At 41.7% G+C, this 20,248-nt stretch overlaps 1 protein-coding gene across 2 annotated transcripts in view; it reads right to left on the reverse strand.

Annotated features, from left to right (window-relative positions):
• Positions 1–15,031, reverse strand: part of A1CF (APOBEC1 complementation factor) — a 64,123-nt gene extending 49,092 nt beyond the window's left edge. For both annotated transcript variants that reach the window (XM_083149083.1, XM_083149082.1), the window contains exon 1: positions 14,960–15,031. The gene's annotated coding sequence lies outside the window, so the exon portion shown is untranslated. The remainder of the gene's footprint in view (positions 1–14,959) is intronic.
• Between the last annotated feature and the right edge of the window lie 5,217 nt (positions 15,032–20,248).

Raw genomic sequence — 20,248 nt, forward strand, 5'->3', positions numbered from 1 at the left:
GCTTACACACCCTCTCTCCCCACCGAGCCATGCGCTGTCACAGACTTGTACAACTATCCCTGTCAAGCAATCCATGTGGGTACTGCAGCATGATTAGTTGGTGAAGCATCCATTAACCCTTGTGATCCATGCAGACAGCCTTACCAACACTGCTATATACGGTCCCACACTGACAGTTCAGCGTCCTGTCTCCTTCCCGGGACACACCTGCCACAGATTGGATACACTGTTTCCTGTCAGATTATTAATAGAAACCTGTACTGCTATATACACACTCGGAGGCTGAAAAATATACATATATATCATATATATATATATATATATATATATATATATATATATATATATATAACTGTCAGCACTTATTGTTTCTGACAGTTTTATTATTATCCATAGCTCACTTATTAAGCTTAATTGGTGTGAGATAATTAATTTATATATTATTGGTGTATATTTCACTCTTTAGTAGGATTTAGCAATAAAGATAAGACCCTTTTTTCCCCTTCATATTCAGTGGGATTGCAGATATAACTCCATCAGCAGAGCTCCTATATGTTGCAACAATTGTTGCTTATTTAATGGTACATAAACTACTGATTCAATATAGCAGAACAGAATTGTAGCTGAAGTCATCACTAAACATCAGGCTTATGCTGTGTACACACGGTGAGATTCCCTTGCTATTCGACTTCAGATTCGAGTGCTATGCAATCTTTGCTAACTCTGTACTAGTTACATTTAATCCATGCAATCTACATTAGATTTGCACTATATAGTCATTGCTGCCCTGACTATCTGGGTTTCGATTTGCGCTGTCCCGGGAACGCGCATCAGGAGCGCAAGGTAAAAAACCTGTGCGATCTGCATGCCATCCGCAGGTGATCTGCATGCGATTTTGACTATATAGTCAAAATACAGGGTGAGATTTAATAGGATGAGAGATTCAGAAAGTGAGAGATTTGGTAAGAAATCTCCAGTTTTTTTAAAGTGGCAATCATTTACACTGCAAAACCAGTTCGACTGCCAGTACCCAAGCTCTGATTGGCTCACACATTTTAATTGTCCGACGGCATACTGAGTTGAAGAAGCCTGCGCTCTGGGATCTCCGGGCTGCAGTTTAGCGGAAGAGAAGATCCGGGCAGGAGCCGGGTTACGGTAAGTCAAGTGAGGAAGGGGGGCCCAGACTGGAAATGAGTACCGGGCCCCAAAATTCCTGATGGCAGCCCTGGTCATTGCATTAGAGTTTATGGCCAAATAAAATACATCATGCAAATAGTAGCATACGCTAATATGAAGTTTTTCTTTTTATCAACAGTACTTTTGAGAGTATATGCAGCCATCCCCAGTATGAAGTATTATTTATATTTGTAAAAGAAGTGCGGCTTGCGTTGTAAAAACACTTTTTCTAAACTTCTGCATAAATGGGCATTTATGCCACTTGTGACCAATCGCGCACTGTCAGCATTATGTACGTTACACAGGGTCAGAGAACATGTAACATGGACCCCTCAATTTTAGTTGCATTATATGCTCCTTACTGTACTTTGGCTGGAACTACAGTACACGCCCACTGCAATTCAGCGAATCTTCAACTTCCTAGCAGTGCACGCCCAATCCAGCCCTGTTCTCGTACCACTAGCCCCAGTCTCAAGTTGCATTTGAGTTTGGGAAAAAAAAAAAAAAACTTTTAAACTACACAAAAAGTTTCCGATTGTCTGAATGTGACCTAATTTCTCAGCAGAGGGATGATTGTAGTTTGTTTGGGAAACATCAACATTGATGCATTTAAGGGGCAATTCAACTATTTACAGCTTATCTGGATAGACTCAGATGGTGCACGAGTCATGGATATTAGCAGGGCAAACAATTTCCACAGGGAGATGATGAGGTAATCAGATGGGACAGCCTGGAGACATCTCCATATGGAATGCAGGGTGCAGTGAGACAATAGCTCTCTGATGGGAGATAAGATAGAAGTAAATAAAACATGGATATGAGGTGATCATTTATGACTAATGTAGAAGAACTATAGGATGATTATATTTGTAAGGCTCGAAAATAACACACAATATATTTTCTTTAATAAATTAGCATAATTCTGATAAAAAATACTTAAAAAAAATATATATGTATATAGTATGGGCGTTATTCTGGTTGATTTGCTTGGATGCAATCTTTAACCCTTGTGAGTCAACCACAACCCGCCCTGCGAATGGTGGTACGCCCCCGCCCCTCGCAGCGCGTGTTCGCATGCAGGGCCTGCAAATGGATGTTTAACATAAACATCCATTTGCAGCCTGTGGGAGAACATCCACATCATTCGATGGTTACCGACCATCGAATGATGTGGAACGTGCACGCGTTTCTAAGTGTATCTCTGCGAGCACCCTCGGGAGGAAGTGGGCGGGCATCCAGTGACGTCAGCTGTCCACCTCCAGCACCGACGTCACGCCCCGATTATCATGGGAGCACCCAGCGTTTACATGGGAATGCCCATGACACGCTGGGCGTTCCCATGGGTGTGACTATCCGCTGCCGCCCCATGCCCCGAGGGCCACTGCGAACATTCTGATCGCAGTGGCCGCGCACACCCGATGTATGCATATGCGCAGAAATGCGGCTGCACATGCGCCAAACATCAGTTCCCGTGCGAACGAACGCTGGCTGCGAATGGACCAGAATGAGGTCCTATACGTAAGAAAAGGATATTTAATTAAAATTACTTGTTTAAACCCTGCTGACATAGAAGGATCATCACATAGTTGTTTTAATCTTTTTTTCTGATTAACATGAACAGAATTAATCTTTTCTAAAAGCTTTTTAGTGCCTGGGCTTCCTGCACTGTCAGACAAGTGGCCAGAGGGGGGGTGCTCTTGTGATTGGATGATGGCTATGAGGAGTCCCAGGGAGATCCTGCTTTGAATACTTATACCCCTTTTACAATAAATAACCTGGGTGTCATCCGGGATTTTGTACCCGGATACCAACGGCATAAAGCCAGGCGGGTGGCACCAGCAGGAGGTGGGCCAGGGTGGCGCCCTCCCGGCTTTATGCCGGGTTGGGAGAGCATCTCCCAGTGGTGCCTTTACATTGCAGTGAAAAGGTGCCGCTGGACCTGGGAGCATCCCAATCCAACCCAGTTAACTACTTGGATTGGTGTCGTTTCCACTACCAAAAAACCCAGGTCGGTGCACGTCCCCGCACATCGACCTGGGTTATTTTTGCTAGTGGAAAAAGGGGATTCATTGGCAGGCAATGCTAAGGTGCACTGCTTTTTTTTCCATATTAGAAAATATTTTAATATTAGACTATGATATGATATGATGATGATGGCGGAATTCATTGTTGAAAGCAGATGGAAAAAAAACCCTGATAATCAGCCCATTTTTTGCAAGCATGGATACAAACACAAATGGGTCCACAAATTTACCACAGATTCTATGGGGGAGATTTACTAAGATGTGAATTAGACGTCACATGGGATGTTGTTATGGGCAACCAATCAGAATTGTGGGCAGTACGGATGGTGTAATGATTAGCATTACTGCCTCACCGCGCTGAGGTCATGTGTTCAATTCCCACCATAACAGTGCAGAGTTTGTATATTCTCCCGATACTTGCATGGGTTTCCTCCGGGTACTCCGGTTTCCTCCCACAATCCAAAAATATACTGGTATGTTATTTGGATCCTAACAAAATTAACCCTAGAATGTCTGTGTGTGTGTGTACATGTGGTAGGGAATATAGATTGTAAGCTCCACTGGGGCAGGGACTGATGTGAATGTTCAAATATTCTCTGTAAAGCGCAGCGGAATATGTATGCGCTATATAAGAAACTGTTAATAAATAAATAAATCTACTTCTTATTTATTTAGCACCCTCTAGAAGTAGTAGACAAGATCTGATCGGTTGCCCATAGCAAAATCACATGTGGGGTCAAATGTAATAGGGTGAGAGTTTCAGAAAGTGAGAGATTTTGGGAGAGTTCTCCCCTTTTTTTAAAGCAGCGATCAATTACACTGCAAAACCAGGTTGATTTTGCCATGTAATTGATTGCTGCTTTAAAAAAAAGGGGAGAACTCTCCCAAAATCTCTCACTTTCTGAAACTCTCACCCTATTACATTTGGCCCCCGAAGTCTAATTCACATCTAATACCCCGTTCTGACTGCAGTCAAATTCCCGGGTCTAGCATATCAACCCGGTAATTTGCCTTTTAGCATGGGTTTTTTAGCGGTCAGTGTGAATGGGTCAATAGTGTCTGCATTCCCGGATCTCATACACGGGTAAATCCCTTCTTTGTACCCGTGTTTGAGATCCGGGTATGCAGACACGGGTTGACCCATTCAGACTGCCAAAAAACCTGTGTTAAAAGGCAAATTACCGGGTAGAACTGCTTCACCCGGGAATTTGCCTAGCAGTGAGTACAGGGTTCCCTCGCCGCAGCTCCCGGCATTTAAATGTTGGGTAAATGGCGTGTAGTTCACACTCGCAGTGTGAACACGGTATTAGTACATTTCCCCTTTATGTGTTTTCATTTAGAAAATAAATAACTTCTTAGAGGATATTAGACAAAAATAATTAATGATTGGCATTAATTGAATTTCTCACATGAGTTTAAAGCTCATTTTAAATGAGAGTTTGCTGGAGTTTGGTCTATTATACTAGGATATTTTTTGGATGGAATATTAACACAGTACAGCAATTTAAATCAGTATTGATAAAAATCATACAAAAAAAATCATGCCAAATAAAAAAGGATGTTATGCAATAAATTCCCTGAAGTTTGTTAGGAAAGGAGTGGGCCTCAAAATAAATTCTTGGAGGACCAGCCTTATTATGAGTTATGGTACAGTATGTACCATAAAGAGCATAAATGGTTTTTAATGTTCATTGTAAACAGTGTAAAGCTAAGTAACATTAAGCTACATTAGATTGTTCTTACGCATGTGTCATTCAAACTTTGCATGGTGAAATTATTGATGTGTAACTGAAAGTATTTATATTCTGTAACAATGACCTCCCCTCTAAAAAACAAAGGCAAGACACTCATTTATTAGACAGTGGGGTAAATTTATTAAAAATAGGAATACGACTGGCATCAGTCATATTTTGCCTGAAATACAAATCGTAAATAGGGCAGATTTACTAATCTGACGTATTTACAGATTCATATCTGCCGATGGCATAGGCAGTCGTATTCTGGCGTATTGGTAAATAGCGGCCGTATGTACGGCCGCTAAATACCAATACAAGTCAGCAGCCTGAGGGATTAGCACGGATTAGTTAGATCGGATTAGTTAGCACGGATTAGTTAGATCAGATTAGTTAGCACGGATTAGTTAGATCTGTGCAGGCTGCAGTTTAAAAAAAAAAAATAAAGAACTTTTTTTTTCAAAATGCACATGTTACATCTGCCCCACCTGCAGTGCACATGGTTTTGCCCATTTTGAGAACAAATTTGTACTGCGATCAGATCTGAATAAGGGCCTGTGTGTTTTGGGCCCGATTTCATCTGATTCCGGCAGACCAGGCTGAGAAATCAGGTGAAATCGCACGGGACATGTGCATAGCATGTGTGTCTGACATCCAATCTGATGCTCGGTCCCGTGTGCATCAGATTCGACCTGGAGATTAAACGTGCTGCACGTAAGATCTCCGGGTCGGACCCCCTCCTGGCGGCAGGGTGCGGTGATCACATGCGATGCATTGCGTGCAGAAGGGCCACATGCAACGTATCGCATGTGATCCTGCCACCATAAATACGGTATTTTCATCAGGAATCCTGAGGAAAATACTGCATTTATTGTATTGAAACGTTGATAAATCGTTTACCATCTGGCTATTGAATTATTGCTTGGAGTGCCGCGCTGTTCTGCCTACATGTCTCTGTCCCCTGCAAAAGCTAAGTACCTGTTTTTTCCAAGTGGAGTGCCGGTCTCCATTCTCTCTCTCTCTCTCTCTCTCTCTCTCTCTCTCTCTCTCTTTCTCTCTCTCTATCTCTCTCTCTATATATATATATATTTATTTTGACAAGGAATCACATACATTGGATCAAGATAAACTCTTTATTTTTGGAGCATGTCACAGCATACCAGGTATACAGCATAGGCAAGTATAGGTACAGGAAGCAGCAAACAGATAATCACAGCATACTGTAGTTTGAACTCTTCAGAATCCAGTGGACCATACCATAGCCCACACCACGGCCTATCACTTGGGCAGCTATTCCACCATCAAGACCAATGACCTCCTGCCCTGGAAACACTTTTATTATGAAGCCACAGGTGCTGCTAATAAGCCCAACCTTGATCACATCAGTTTTCTTGCTGCTGCTCTAAAACCTGGACTTGATCTATCACATTACTTTCATGTGTAAAGATGCTGTCCTTGCCGCTATATATACTGTATATGTGTTCTGAATTGAGAGAACAATGGCGATGACTAGATTTATACTACATGCAGTATAAATTTAGTCTGATGACAGCGACATGCGGGACCGCCCATTGCTGTCACCAGGGGCCATATATGTAGCATTCCGAATGAGGCCATTCGGATTCTTGGTCTCGGGGAAGAGAGGTGACTCGGACGGAAGACGGACCACAGAAATAGTAGAATACTTTCTTTTATTTTTTTAGCAAGGGTAGGTAGCATGTAGGTTTCAATTTCAGTAAGGATATAGCACTGGTGATATTTCACCACAAACAGGGTAAATACTCCACAAATGAAATGCAAGGGTGTAACAGGTTATGCTTTTACAGTCAGGCCCGTAGGTTCATAACGGTGCAGCTCGACTCCCGGCCCAACTGGGCCTTAATGAAATATCTCAAGTCAGCGTTAGAGGCATCACAGTACCGTTACCAAACTCCGGCACACCACCCCTAACCACACAGTAAATGTACAATGTAACTTATACTCTATAATATTAACACTAACACAGCAACAGATATTCCCACAATGGGTATAGTACAGACCTAAATGTTACCGGTAACACTGAAACCTTAATCAACTCGGAGGCAAGTTAATTGAGGGGAAGTCGGACGACTCTCTTATTGGACTGCTAGACGATAGGGCATTTAATGACAAATTACGCACACGGTTGCACAACAACCTTACAATAACAATATGGCCTAGGGCTAGGTACCCGGACACTAATTACTTTACTATTAGAACACTGTACTATAATCAGCATGTGCAAGTCGCCTCACGGTGGTGCTATCCTTATGTCTAGGCCGTGGATAGAATAGTAGGACGGGTCCTCAGTTGTAGTCTATCCGATGCTCCAATGGGGGTTATCATGTACTCACAGAGGCCAGTTCACTAGGTACCGGTCAATTGTCTAATATTGGTAAGGTGGCCTGTTGGCCCTTATAGTGTTTGTGTTTCCTTACCGACCATAGAATAGAGAGCGGGCCTTTGGTAAGAGGGGTTCTCACGGTCTGCTAGTAGTAGGGGGTAACACTGGTTGACTAATAACAAACCCGCTAGCTCATTCAGAGCACTTGCACAAAACATCGCCTGCATAGCAGGTGGTGAGCAGCGCATTCTGAGCGAGTCCTCTGAATCCCGCCTGCAGGAGAAGCTGCAGGCTCCATCCATGGCCGGCCTCTGCTTCTCCCATGCCAGGGTCCCGGCTGCCTCCTGCCTCTAGGAAGCCCCGGCACTGCCCTGCGCCAGTGGAGGAATGGCCCGCTGCTCCATCAGCTTACCATCCAGCGCCAGCGGAGTCTGTGGATAGAGGCGCCGGGATGATGCTGGAGGTGTAGCTGTGCTCCCTCTGGCCGCTGTCCCTGCTCCTCCTCCCATGTGCCTGCAGTGACAGTTTGCACTGTCTGTCTACTCCTGTCTGTCTACTGGACTGGGTAAGTATATATATTTTTTTGCTCCCACTGTGCCACCAACGTTCATTATCATGGTCATATCAGTTATCAAACTGCGCTTTCCTTATGGTATATGTACAACGTTGGATCAATCGCTTCTCCTCATCTCTGATAAAGTGCTGGCACACATGGCATGTAGGGGATAGTACATTTAGTACTAGGCCTTGAAGGGAAATGTATTTATTTATTATAAAGTTTGCTATCAGGAGGAAATATGTTGGGTTCAACTCTCATCATCTCATGTCAAGGCATGCAGTCAGATATAAAATGTATTCACCAATTAAAGGTATATTATAGAGTTTATGTTAAAGGTGTTTCTGTGTGACAGTTGTGACAGATTTGAAATCTCCCATGCTGAATCTCCCGTTATGAATCTCTGACACAAATCTCTCTCTATGTGGCTCATTATCTGAGAGAGTGAAATCTCCCATGCTGAATCTCCCGTTATGAATCTCTGACACAAATCTCTCTCTATGTGGCTCATTATCTGAGAGAGTGTAATCTCCCATGCTGAATCTCCCGTTATGAATCTGACAGAAATCTCTCTGTATGTGGCTCATTATCTGAGAGAGTGAAATCTCCCATGCTGAATCTCCCGTTATGAATCTCTGACACAAATCTCTCTGTATGTGGCTCATTATCTGAGAGAGTGAAATCTCCCATGCTGAATCTCCCGTTATGAATCTGACAGAAATCTCTCTGTATGTGGCTCATTATCTGAGAGAGTGAAATCTCCCATGCTGAATCTCCCATTATGAATCTCTGGCACAAATCTCTCTGTATGTGGCTCATTATCTGAGAGAGTGAAATCTCCCATGCTGAATCTCCCATTATGAATCTCTGGCACAAATCTCTCTGTATGTGGCTCATTATCTGAGAGAGTGAAATCTCCCATGCTGATCTCCCGTTATGAATCTCTGACACAAATCTCTCTGTATCTGGCTCATTGGCATATATTCAATGCTGTGGGCGAGCGGTGACTGCAAGCAGGACTTTTTGCTCACAGTCACCGCTCACCCTGTCAGTATTCAACTGACCCCCCTCATTCGCAAATTTCCCCTCGCTCCGTTTTTTGAGCGAGGGGGAATTTGCGAATGTGCCTCCAAAAGCTGCGAGAATCGAGGCTAATTACAGCGAGTTTGCTGCACTAGCCTCGGCTCTCGCAGTTTAGGGGAATCCTCGCCGTTCTGTGACTGCGAGGATTCCCCCGGAACGTTGCAAAGTGCGAGCGGCCGGCACGGGGGTTAAACTGCGAGGATCACTGGTTTTCTGTGATCCTCGCAGTTTAACCCCCTCGCCGGCCGCTCGTACCGGCATTGAATACTTGCCATTATCTGAGAGAGTGAAATCTCCCATGCTGAATCTCCCGTTATGAATCTCTGGCACAAATCTCTGCGTATGTGGGACCCTTTAGAAATGGGGCTGTAAGGGTCCCATGTGTATGGTCCATCAGCCTTAACCTACAGTCCTTAGATCCCAGAGATGAAACTGATGAACTCTAATTAGATCAAATTGCTATATATTGGAATGATAAAGCCTACAATTTCAATGATGTGCTATGTTATGGTATCTGTAAAAGCAGTATCAAGGGTGAGTTTAAAAAATAATAGCATCCTGGACCTGCTAATATTGATAGTGAATGTTCTGAAGGTCAATTCTTTTGGTAAATAATTGAAGGTTGTCACAGCGCATGACCTTCTGGTAGATTGGTATCCCGGTCAATGCCCACAGTTCCAAGTAGTCAGATCTTCCTATACACCTAGGATTTTTATGGGGTACTTTTGCTGGGATTTATTAATTTGGTTCATAAATAAACACAAGAGCAATATAATAAATACTGATATAATAATTGAGGTATTATCTAATTTAATTCCCATTTCAATTACAATATCTAATTTATACGAAGCTCAGTATTTAGCATTTATAGAACACCAATAGAAATTTATCATAACAAGAACATTATAGACAGATAAAGAGATAGATAGATAGCTTGCGTGGGTTTTCTCTGGGTACTCCGGTTTCCTCCCACAATCCAAAAATATACTGGTAGGTTAATTAGCTCCCAACAAAATTAGGCCTAGAATGTCTGTGTGTGCATGTACATGTGGTAGGGAATATAGATTGTAAGCTCCACTGGGGCAGGGACTGATGTGAATGTTCAAATATTCTCTGTAAAGCGCTGCGGAATATGTGTGCGCTATATAAGAAACTGTTGATTGATAGATAGATAGATAGATACTTTTGGAATGTTTTGTTTTTAGAATAAAACTTTCACAAGATTCTTGGAGGGAAACATTAGCCCCATAATACATATTATGATATTTAGAAGTTATATTAAGTATTTTTGTTATTTAATATTCATTATAATTGCTATTACATATCTGATATTGAGTTTCCAGACTCATTGGTGTTATTTCATTTTAGTACTTGCACGACGCTGTCGTTTTGGTTTGTATCAAGTTCTAAGATACAATAGTGTTAACTCTTTGCTTCATTTACCACTCACTATAAGGTGTAAACTTCCAAGAGATTCCATTCACATATTAATTTCTCACCTTCTATTCTGAGTGCCTCCTGCTATGCTCGCCGGCTCATGCAATGCCTATTGTTTGCACTTATTGTCTCTACCCTCCACCCAACCTGGCTATTTGCCAAAATCTGCTTTTAAATTTTCGTGTCTTATAGTGTGTACACACGGTGCGATATGGCTTCCGATGTTGCCGATATAGAGAACATCGGAAGCCATATCACATGCTGATTGTGTACTTCGCGCTCCCCTGTGAGTGAACATCGGCAGTCAAATAGAGAGGGCAGCCAAGACTATATAGTGCAGATCTGCACTATATAGTCAAAATTGTCCCTCTGTAGCATGCCGTGCGATGCGAGTCCCGATACCACCTGATCGTATCGGGACTCGCATAGCACGGCATATCTGCCGTGTGTACACACCATTAGTTGGTAACAAGTCTTCATACAGATGGATTGTGTGGCTATCTTCCAATTGCACATGCGCTATAGATAATATTAGCAGACACACATAGGTGAGAATGAAACAGCGAATGGTCCCATCCATCAGATAATGTATCAATCTTTCAATGAAAGGGTGTCAATTGGGCAGTGAGTTTGCAATAGACAGGTGTGACTCATCTTTTAGGAACATATCGGGAGTGCTGTGGGAGTTTCGGACAACTTGAGTTCTTATTTTAGGAAATAGAAATGGGGTGTATTTTTGGGAGATCTCTTGCACCCAATGGGCTGCCACGGCTGAAGAAGCTATTGGTAACAGTTGTGCACGGCTCAGAATGAGGTCCTATTATGTGTTGCTTCACACATATTATATGCCTTCTATGCTCATCCTATGCTCATCTATATCCCTGTATCAGCTCTTTAACTGTATCCTTCTATGTGTATACCTACATTTTATTGTAGTTCTCAAAAGTTCTATGTGTTTCTCCAGTTCTGCATCCCCCCCCCCCACACACACACACCCCCCACCTACTGCCAACATACAATGCATAGAATGACATTCGGTCTGACTCCACAGTGATTCATAAATATTGGTGTTGTAATCCTTCAACAATCCTCATTTATAAAGTCATTATATGAGACATTTGTCAAATATACAGTATTGCAAAATAACCTTATAGCTGTTCAGTTCTCATGTCTCTATTATAAGGTTATGTACAGGGTACCTCAGCGCCCACCACTACTTTACTTCCATAAACCACTTGGCATATTCTCTATGTGCTGCTTACAGGATATAGCAGTGGTGTTAGTAGCAGTAGCAAAAATAATTCATACAGGTTGAGTATCCCTTATCCAAAATGCTCGGGACCAGGAGAATTTTGAATAACGGATTGTTCCGTATTTCGGAATATTTTAATATTTCAATGATGTATTTTGAAGTATCTTGCATTTATGCTGTATAAACACATAATATACACACAAATATATTTTATTACCACATAAAATACACACAAATATATTTTATTTGTTCAAAAAACAAGGTTTCAAATCGTGAAACAAAATGTGTGTACTATCTCAGCACTGAATTTGAATGCCAAGCAATCATTGTCTTGCACATATATAGTGCCAGTTACATATCATGTCCCCAGTGATGCTGTTACAAATTTCCCCAGTGAGTTTTTAGCAAAAAAATTAAAAATTTTCACTTTCTGGAATGTCTGGTTTTCGGAATAATTCGGATAACGGATATTCGAATACGGGATACTCAACCTGTATTAGTAATTAATATCATTGTTTGTATATTATTATTATTTTCATTACTACGTTTTATTATTATTATTACTACTATTGCTACTACTACTACAACTACTACAGCTACTACTACTACTACTACTACTAGGAATTGTGACCTTAATTATCTTATAAAACTTTGTTAATTTAATAACATACTGTAGCAAATAAGTACCTTAGGAAGTTCTTACTTTTCCATCTATAGTTATTTATTTACAGTTTCTTATATAGCGCAGCAGATTCCGTTGCGCTTTACAATTGTAGACAGTGATAAAACAAACTGGGTAACAACAGACAGACTTGGAGGTGAGAGGGCCCTGCTGCAAGCTTATAATCTATAAATAAGTAATTTAACTGGACTACAGATGCTACTCAGAATATCTTTTCTAAACACGTTATTTCCCTTTATATACAATTATTTTCCACACTTGATATAAATGTCTTATATTTGAACAAATGGCAATGTATATACAATATAAAGCTAATCTGCGCACTGCCGTTCCTTAAAAAAAAAAAATAGGTACTTATGTAGTATCTGGGCGCCCGATTTTAAAATCGGGTCGGAAAAATCGCATTGAATCGCATCCGATATCGCATGCGATCCGATTTTCCATAGGATTCAATGTTAACATAGTCCTGTTCATTTCCCCACTATCCAAGTAGGCATAGAGTTGATTTTATAAAGCGTGGTGAGCGCAGCGAGCCACCGAGCCCGAAGCCTGGCGAGCGGCCGCGGATTACTTAAAATGTTTTACGCGTCCCCTCGCGGGGCTCGCTGCGCTCGCCACACTTCGGGCACGGTGGCTCGCTGCGCTCGCCACGCTATATAAAATCAACTCTATGCCCACTTGGATAGTGGGGAAATGAACAGGACCTTGTTAACATTGAATCCTATGCAAAATCGCATCGAATCGCATCGCATGCGATATCGGATGCGATTCGATGCGATTTTGCCGAAAATCGCGTTGAATCGCATCTGATTGTATGCCTTAAGGTAAGGCATACAATCACAAAATCGGACGCCCAGATACTACATAAGTACCAAAAAATATAATAATAATATAATTATACAGTATATATAAACACACAAAATCTATTCATTTTTTAGAAACTATTTTTTTGGGTAGTGTCAAATCCCCCAAATTTCTACACGCTGACACATGGATTTCTACACGCAAAAAAATGGATAAGCTATCCCCCAAGTCACACATCAGCCGTTGTCACATGCAATATCCTCTTTGCGTCACAATGGTGAAAATTAAGTGAAATGATATGAACACTTTGGTCTTACATAGTGCAACCCTGACACCAGGTTAAAAGATGTTCATATATTCCTTGTTTAATGATCACGCTTTAGAATGACTCCACAAATACATAAATTCAGTCCAGCAATTTAAGGTTGTGTGGTTAATATATCATGGTCTACTTATAGTTCTAATTCTCCGCCTTGGCCTTGTTCCCTCTCGGCCAATTACAGTATATTTCAGGCCCTGCCTGAGTGTAGGTTTGTAAATATACAGCTGGTCTATGCAACATCTACTGTATTAAATAGATAATAACATGTGTTACTTTTCTGGAAGACACACACACATACAACTTGCATACGACTAGCTGCCATGGACGTAGCAAAAGTAAACAAAAAGAAGTAATAATAACAGAGCCAATTTTTGTCATGTTCCAGTACGACACATCTGCAAGTCTATTGCAGTAAATGTATCTGGCTGCTGTATTCATGCACTGCATGCTAGCATAAATCTCCCAGACATCAAATCAATCAAAAGAGATCATTTTAGTAACATAATAATAACAATAATAATAATAATGATATTAATGAAAGTTCTCCCATATAGTAGATTACAACAATGCAACTGTAAGTACTAAATGTAATTTATATATGTATTTGTGATTGAATACACAAGATTTTTTCACTAAAAGCCGTGAGTGCCACTGACTTATTTTCAGATATATATATGTATATATATATATATATATATATACATACAAATACATATATACACACAGCAGAGAGATAGGCGGCACTCAGGTTTCATGAAGGTAAAAGTATGAGTGCATTTACTGTGATATTTTGGGGAAGATCTCTCATTCCTGAAGACATAACTAATAATAATAATATATATATACATATATATATATAGAATCCAACAACCTGCACCCACGGACTTGCTTCAAGAAAAAAGACTCAGACCAACAGGCATTTTACAAGTGAAGGAGGGTGCCGGTCTGCTGGATTGTACATATATATATACATATATATATATATATATATATATATATATATATATATATATATATATATATATACATACAGTATATGCATGCATTTGAAAGCAATACAGTACAATGGAGACAGAATGTTCTAAACAGTCTCCTAAATGTCCCTGGATTTATTAGTGGGCGCAATAACTAGCAGCTGTTCATTTAAAACAAACAAAATGTGAAGCACTGATAAGGTAAGGTTGTATATTTTCTCATAATAAGCACATTAATATAATGATGCATTTATGATGCATGCTGCTTCCCTCTGATATGTGCCTAGTCTGACACCTGCTTCCTGGCTGCATCACCCCAGTAATGGCCGTTCGCACTTATTTGTTTTCATTTATACAAAACTGGAATGCAATCAAACATATGTGATATTTACCAACGTTCAGTACCGTTTATACAGTGAAGACTAACTCGTAAATGCGAGGCTGGAATTTACAGCGTGATCGCCTCTCATGATTTCACTGCTCTGTTTAACTTGTTATGATGTTAGCACTATGATATAATCTGTTTTACAGGTTAAGGAAAGTGCCGCCCTTACCTGAGCAATTTCAGAGATCACCACCAGCAGGTTCTGCTTGATTATGACGAATTTGAGACGTGTACCTCTGGTTATCCCTTAACCATATCAAACTCCAAAGGTTCATTGGCCCTAGGTTTGGTTTACAATCCTTGCAGGTTAAATTTTAACTTGCTCTATCTCTTAGCTGTATAGCCCTTTGACCAGATAATTAGGTTGCCGCACAGGCAGCAGCAGCAGCATCATCATCACACAACTACATTACTGACAAGACTAAAATAAGTTAACAAGTAAACAAAAAAGTAGAAAAACAAACACAACATTTTTGTATTTATACTGTATTCAGAGGGAAAAAATCCGACAAGTCATGATTTTTCGGGGTACGGTCATCAAATCTACACTAGTTAGGTTGACATGCATTGGGTCTACCACTGAAGGTTGTCAAGTCTTAAGTCGACACCTGAAATAGGTCAATATTCGTAAGGTCGACATGAGTCTTTCACAGTTTTTTAGAGCCGGCGTGTGCCAACACACTATGTTGACATTTGGGTAAAAAAAACGAACATGAAAAATTCATGTTGACCTTTTCATTGTCGACCTTACCATTGTTGACCTAACGCAGGTGTTGACCTTCTGACCATGTCGACCGTAGCCATGTCAACCTTTTTCATGTGTCAACCTAAGGCCTGTCGACCTTGGTCAACCCAATACATGTAAACCTAAATTGGTTGGACCCAATGACCCATACCCGTTTTTTTCTGGTGTGGTATAGAGTTCCGACAGTCGGGATCCCGACAGTATTAGCCCGACGTCGGTATCCTGACTGCCCGGACTCAGACAGCATGGTGAGCTCAGCAAAGCCCCTCGCCACCTATTCTATTCTCCCTCTATGGGGGTCATGGACCGTCAGGCACCTGTCTGTCGGCATTTTGACAGTTGGGATCCCGACGTCGGGTAAATGACTGTCGGCATCCCGACTATCAAGACCGCGTCCGGCACCTCTTTTTTCCCTATAAAGAAAAACAACAGCTAGACTTTCCAAGCAGACTTTTAAACATTAATTAGGTATATAGAATATTATTATGTTTGACACATTCAAACCTATATATTGCCTGACTATAGAATGTTTTTCCTTACTTTGAGGGGTGCCAAGTTCCCTTCCCCCATCACCCAATAAAAAAAAGCACACCAGCCTTCACCTGCAGTTGAACTTCATGGAACTAGAGCAGATTATGCCGAGATATGTAGTATCAGTAGCTTTTCAAATAACTATCGGGTATAGTAATGCGGCATAGTACAATAGTCTTTGCAGGTTAATTACCTATAGCAAGGTTGTTTTGGATTGAGCTTTGTGTCCATTCTTGCCTTTACATATGTAGTACATGATGCCACTTTGTGCTGTGTGGGTTTATGCTTGTTATAAGCTGATAAGATTACAAAAAAACAAACAGAAATAATGAAAGTCTATCAGAGTCTGTTTAAACACATGTGCACAGACGCTGGTACGAGTGGAGCAGGTTCTCTTCACCTGAAGGAGGCGATCAGGAGTCACACAGCCGAAGATCACCTTTGGCCTACCACAATCATTAGATGAAACACTTTATTTATTTATTTTCTTTTAATATAATGCTCCTTTTAAATTTGTTTGCACATCATATAATTTGTGGCACCCGGGATGCTTTTAGCTTAATGGAAAAATATTTTTAGTTTACATTGATGTCAATTATTACTTTTTTCTATTTATGAGCTATTTGGGCATATATTTATAGCTCGTTATTTGTCTCCAATATGTATAAAGGAAACTAAAATGTGGTGTAGAATGTTACATAAGAAGAAATCTTAAAGAATCAGTATCTGCCCATTGCCACTATTCTTAATATTATAATAGTTATTATGAGTGACAGAATCAAAATAATCAGCCACATGTGAACCAATTGAATATAAATGACAGACTAGACACACACACACACACACACACACACACACACACACACACACACACACACACACACACACACACACACACACACATATATATATATATCACCACAATGGGGAGTTTCCAAACTGCCTTATCCACCCAACTTCCTTTCTCCTATCCCATGGGGAGTCAGTTACCCTACCAGCCCTTATGAAGACACCAACCTATGAGAACATTTTTCCACCTAGAAGATCCATCCACCTGCTCATAAGCATGAACCGCAATTCCGCTCCAACCCACTGATAGTTTAGAGAAGGTGGCCTATTGGTAAGTGAAAAACCACTAATAATTGAATGCCAAGTAAGATGGTCGAGACCAGGGGCAGCTAACCAGTTAAGAGCTACAACATGTGTACAGGATCCAAATAAAGCCATGTCTCCAGACTTTTTCACATGCTGATCCCCACATACTTGATCCTAAGCCTCTGCACATTCTATAAGACCTCACCATATTCCATCAGACCTCCCCATATGCTATTAGACCTTCACACATGCCCTGTACAATACGTCATGATCCAATAAGACCTGCTCTCCCCACATGCCTTCATCAGACTTCTTCACATGCTCAGAAAATCTGCTGACATGCTGTCAGGCTTCTCCCCGTCCAATCATATCTTCTCTCACATGGGTGGCTACTGTAGGTTTAAAGAAAACATGGGCAGTATAAAGAGTTTAACCATTCTATAGCTGGAGTGCCGTGAATCCAACACACAGTGATGACTTGAGAAGCTGATACTAATAGCTAGCTAGCTAGATAGATAGATAGATAGATAGACAGATTGATTGATTGAGTGGCTGTCTATTAAGTTGGCCGGCGCACCTGGACATGAACTCAGAGGGTGCTCACAGTGAGTGGTCCTTGAAGCCTCATAGGATTTTCTTTTTAAACAATGGATTAAAAAGCATCTGGAAAAAAAGGTAAAATACCACTGGTCCAACTACAACAATAATAGAAACACGTGAGGTAGTAATAGGTGCTATAACAATGTGAAGGCCAAATTAATAATACATAATTAATGGTGGCAATATAAATATGAAATGTTATATTTTTCCCTGGTACTGAGTGGGTAAATAGTAAATACCCCCCTCAGCATCACTGCCTGTCACTATCAACTGTTTTTTTTGTTTCCCCCCCCCCCTTCGGTTTGTGCATATCTATAATGGGCGCAGGGTGTGCACCACTGGATAAAAAAGGGTGACCCCTTAAAAACTCTTTACCCATAGGGCTTGACTCTGAGTTGCACATGTGGTAACATGCATTGGTATTTATCTGTCTTCAAATGTATGCAAATACCACGTATGAATGTGCAAGAACTGAGATGCCCTATTTTGCACACACTGAAAAACAGATTGGCACATCCTTATATAGCATCCTAGATCATTGCAACATTGACATTTTCCGCAGCCTTAGCATGGGAGGTTTCCCCATCTGTCCATCGCCTCCTATGCATACAGCTGCGCGCCTACGACAATTGCATTGACCGGCTGAACGCACAATTTTGCATTATTTTCTAGCCATCTCCCAGTCACTACCCAGGAACCCCTGTCAGATTTCCTCAACATTTCTCTCTCTCTCTGTCAATTGCAACAGAGCCTTTGTGATACACTGCATGCTCCAGGTTATACCTTTTCCCCTTAATTTTTCCCTTTTTCTCTCATCCACCTTTGGTTATTGTGCTCCCTTCAAGTTATTTATTATTGTCATTACCTTTCTCAGATGTTCTGAGTTTGGTTTTTATATATTTTAAAGTTTTTTGGGAACAAAACTATTTTGATACTACAATTCTGTGAAGCTGCACATCTTTTTTTTACCTAAGAGGAAAAAAGATACCTTTATAAGCTTTCAACAAGAACTGCTGTCCATGAATAGGGGTATGCCCTTCACTGCATTAAATAATATACTTCTCTACTCCTTATGGTGATGGAAAACAAAGAAACCTTTACACACCTTTTACTACCTTTCTACCCGTGAGTGACTGTACGCTTATTAAAGATTATAAAGATACCTTGATGTTCCTGTCCATACACGATAGATTGTGAGTCTGGGTGCGCAAGAGATTGAACACTACAAAGAAAAAATCACCTCTATATCCTCATAACATCTGACCCACTACCAGGACTGCCATTAGGGATTTTGGGGTCCAGGAGTGATTTCCAGTCTGGCCCCTCCTCCACTCCCCCTCCCCTCCCCTTCTTACTTCACTTACTGCTCCCAGCTCCTGTTCCCCCATACCTTCTTCCGCTGTGCTGCCTGCGCTGCGCTCAGTGCGCTGAACAAAGCAGGTCCCGGAGCACAGGCTTCTTCAACTCAGGCATGCCCGGGCCCTTCCATTTCTCTCAAACAGGCCGGGCCCGGGACAGCTGTACCTACAGTACTCCCCTAATAGCGGCTCTGCCCACCACTCCCAAACCTAATGGTGAAGGCCCATCAATCAACAACTCCTTAACCATAAGAAGAACACCTGAGGACTGTCTATTTTCATTATAGGAATTGTAGAACCAACTACACATTTGCAAATTATTTTATTGTTTTTCCTGTACGATGTTTGCGGACCCACTCAGAAGAGTCACCTGTGTATCTGCCTTCTGTGAATTGTCCAGTAACCAGGAAGTTACCATTTTATTAAAGAAGAGCGGGTCCAGATCTCCGGGATCCGGCAGATCCGAATATGGTGATCCGAGTCAGGATCCGAGCCAGGATCCGAGCCGGCTCGGGAGTTCCCGCCTGAATTCCGGACCAAAAATGAGGCAAAACGTCATCATCGCGGGTTCTGGATTCTATATAAGACGCACGCGCGCCCCGCCATCTTTACTCCATTATAGGAGAGGGAAGAGGGTGGTTGGGATCTGTACTCCGTGCTCTGTGCTCTGTGCTCCGTGCTCAGTGCTCCGTGCTGCGTGCTCCGTGCCCTGTGCCCTGTGCTGTGATTTATTTAGTGACTGATTTTTTATTTTGTTGTAAACTAGGTGCTGCAGTGCTCACACGCAGGGGCTGCAGTGCTGCTGACTGTACACTCAGTGTACAGGGGCTGCAGTGTCCATAATACAAGAGGCTTTGTCCAGTGTGTCAGGGGCTGTGTCCAGTGTACAGGGGCTGTGTACAGGGGCTGTGTCCACTGTCCAGGGGCTGTGCCCACTGTCCAGGGGCTGTGTCCACTGTCCAGGGGCTGTGTCCACTGTTCAGGGGCTGTGTCCACTGTCCAGGGGCTGTGTCCAGGGGCTGTGTGAATTGTCCAGGGGCTGTGTCCATTGTCCAGGGGCTGTGTCCATTGTCCAGGGACTGTGTCCAGGGTGACGGGCTGTATCCAGTGTCCAGTGTAAAGGGCTGTG

This window comes from Crinia signifera, chromosome 6, assembly GCF_055691185.1.
Source record: "Crinia signifera chromosome 6, ASM5569118v1, whole genome shotgun sequence".
NCBI classification, from domain to species: Eukaryota; Metazoa; Chordata; class Amphibia; order Anura; family Myobatrachidae; genus Crinia; species Crinia signifera.